The following is a 3459-nucleotide window of genomic DNA, read 5'->3' as shown; positions in this document are numbered from 1 at the left end:
AACTTTGTTGTTATATGTATGCAGATATGTTTGTCCACACTGGGGCTGAGATGAGGACATATATTAAAGTGTCACACGTCAGCCTGTTAGCAGTCAGCTTAAGGAAATGGTTTAAAGTCCTCCATGAAAGCAGTGCCTGCAGACTCTTTATATTCCCTGTTTCCACTCTTGGATTTGTTAGTGTGGGAGAAAACTTTGGGCAGGCCCACATCTCATGAGACAACCTCCTGAAATCTGATGCTGAGCACGCTGACACCAGCCTGTGGCCACTGTGTGGACCCACAGTAAGATTATGGGTGTGGACACAGTGGGCCGGGGTGGGCGGGGCACTCTGATCACCTGTGTGTCTAAGACAAGCCTGTTGAACCCCTCCCACTAACCTCTGTACACACACACACTGTGACAGCTTGCATCTAAGTTCACCCTGACTGGCTTTTAGCATCAGCTGGTGGGGAGGCAGGTGAAGGGACTGAAGTGAGACCTTAAGGATGGACACCTTCAGACCAAAGTGGACCTCAGAACAACAGTTTCTCTTCTTCTGCTGCTGCTTCTGGGCCTCTGCAGCGCTCATTATGACCATGGAAGAAATGATTTACTAAAACTAGAACAGCTTGGAAATACTGCATTTAATGAAGGGCACGTCTCCCATATCACTGGGGCCTCTCTTTATCAATAACAGAGCGTTAAATGCATGGAAATGAAAATATAAAGTGTTTTTTCTGTCTCGTTTTCACAGGATGGTGCTGCTAATAATGGGAAGTGCCCAAATATGGTTTCACCTTCGACCTTCTCTCATTATCAGGGTCAGATTTCTATGTTCAGTAAAGGAAATGACTTTTTTGGAGACAAACAGCAGTTTCTGACTTTGACACTTGGATGAAAAGTCATTCTTTCATTTATTTTAATAGGATCTTCAGATTTTCTGCTCCAAGGAGATGTGTTCATTCCAAGAACTAGAAATGCCATGAAGGGCTTAAATGGGCAATATTCCTGTCTGTGGCCAAAGTCTGCTCCCACCGGGAATGTTGAATCCCTTTGTTCTAAGTGGGAATGATGGTGGGTTTGATTGTAGCCAATGTCACCACATGTTAACATTCTTTCAGCCACTGAAACAACAGCATCACTGATGAAGTTATTCACAACTGCAGGAGATGCTGAGAAGACCACGATTTTAGATGGACGGCTTCATCACAGCGACCTGCATTTGTTTGATTCCACGTACAGCAGAGGAGGCGTACCTGAGCACTGAGCCCAGAGCTGGGTGACTTATTTACTGCAGCGCTTCAATGTTTGAAGGGAGGGGTCAGCGTAGGACCCTCAAGACCCTCCAGATAACTGCATCTGCAATAAGAGAACTGCAGTAAATATCTTCTTGCTGATTTCAGTCCTTTGAGCATAAGGACATATTGTAACGTTGAGAACAGTTTAAACAGAAGCAGCAGATCAGAGTTCTCATCCAGTCTCCCACCTGTGGTCTGTTAAGCAACAAAAGTCCTTTGGTTGAGGTCAGGAATCATTGTGTCTGCAGCTCAATGGAAAGAAACACTCTGGGTCTCAATTTACTGCAAATGACTTCAACTAAACTCAGTAAACTAGAATATTGTCTGTGGACATTTATGTGAATTATAAACATACTTAAAAATAGAGCCCTTCTGATATTAGCTATTCACTCTTTGTATTTCTAACAGGCACTAAATGAAAATGAATGAAGGCAGAGAAACACCCTTCAACCATGTTATGAGTGCTGAGCTTGCATAGTTTGTCCACCAGAGGGCACTCTACAAATCCCTTGGAAAAGAAAACTGAACACACACACACACACACACACACACACATTAAACCAAAGCTGTTCCAAAGCTCCTTTTCTTAGTTTTCCTTGCTCCTAAGTTCTGACTCAACTCTGTGAATTTTGTCCACATTTGCTCCCACATCAGCTGGAAGCTGGATTTTCAGCACCGGTCATAATACAGTAACCGCTGCACAAATGATCTGTGGCTGCAGTTTCTGGAGACACACCCTACAGTTCTCGTTTTCAGGTAGGTCAGGTGACCTACAACCTACCTGCAGCCATTGGCCCATTTTCTAAAGAGCGATGCATGCACACAGGTAACTGCTGCAACATGCAGCCATCAGGAGCAGACTTTTTAAATCCACCATGCTTTCCCTTCTTTGGTCACAGAGCTGCCCTGGTACATGTGTCCCTCTCCTCTGTGATGGTAACTCTGCTTGTTTACAGGTTAGTGTGAAAGAAAACAACAAAGTGGAGCTTCAAACAGCTGTTTTGGCCTGTTGGAATAAAGTGTCCTTATCAGAGAGCCACAGCAGAGAACCCAGATGTACTAACAGCCAATGAGCACACAGACCAGAGAGTTCATGTAAATTTCACTGCATATTCTATATTATTGACTTTGCTTTCTTCTGCTGTCTCCATGTTCAGCTGCGCCTCTTTGGTGGCTCGGAGACGAGCAGGTGGTGTCACTGCAGAGGTGTGGCTGTGTAATCCACGGCATCGTCCAGCACCGGCTGCTGCACCCACTTGGTTTTTACCACGAGCACACTCAGAGTGACCGCGACCACAATATCAGAGTCAATTGGGACAACATCCACCAAGGTCAACATCTCACAGCATCATTTAGGATTAATCACTAAGAAACAACTTTGACAAGATGGACACAAATAATGTGAACAGTGCACATGATTACTCATCTATAACACACTGTGGAAGGTCAGGCTGAACAACAATGCAGCCTTAAGTCAAATACACTGAATCTAATTTAAATCATTTTCTGCTCATTACAATTGTGTAAATGTTCAGAAATGCCTTTGGAATGACTCCAGAATGGGAAACCTGAACTCCCATCCCTGATCCCACTGTTCCCATTGGCCAGAATCAAGCATGTGTGACACTGACACTCTCAGGGTCAACAGGCTCTACCAGTGCTGAAACTACATGGCATCAAAATATAGAAAGCATAATAATAAACCACTGTGACTGCCACTATCTTTGCTGAGGTCATCAACAAAGTAGGTTTTAATATTGTATGTTATCAACATAGTAAGAAAGGCTGTTTTTGAAACTTTCCAGCTATTTGATTTTGGCCTTTTTTACTTCCTGTTGAAGATGAATCAAAATGATGGTGAAATCTCAATTATTAGAGCCTCGAGGAATTTTTAAATCAACTTCTATAAGGTGGTCAGATTTATAATCTCTGCATATTATAGAGCTGGTCTGGGCACTTCAGAAGGAAATGTTGCATACCTATCATTTTACTTATGGGATATGAGGCATGAGGAGGATCTTTATCCACAATCTGAGGTTCAGTTTGACTAAATTCAAAGTTTCTAGCCGAGGTTGTGAGTGTTGTTTTTAAAAGCATCAGCTGCACAGTTAGAATCAAAGATAATTCAGCTGATTTATCTTCCATAAACTTGTAGAGGCATATTTGCAGTCACACTGTG

The 3459-nt window shown here is 43.1% G+C and overlaps 1 pseudogene; it reads left to right on the top strand.

The window, feature by feature from the left end:
- Positions 1-769: 769 nt before the first annotated feature.
- On the top strand, positions 770-2944 carry LOC115777045 (low choriolytic enzyme-like; annotated as a pseudogene).
- Positions 2945-3459: the final 515 nt, after the last annotated feature.

Source organism: Archocentrus centrarchus, unplaced genomic scaffold (genome assembly GCF_007364275.1).
Source record: "Archocentrus centrarchus isolate MPI-CPG fArcCen1 unplaced genomic scaffold, fArcCen1 scaffold_42_ctg1, whole genome shotgun sequence".
Taxonomy (NCBI): Eukaryota; Metazoa; Chordata; class Actinopteri; order Cichliformes; family Cichlidae; genus Archocentrus; species Archocentrus centrarchus.
The sequence above is the reverse complement of the archived record's forward strand: the minus strand, read 5'-3'. Positions and strand labels throughout refer to the sequence as shown.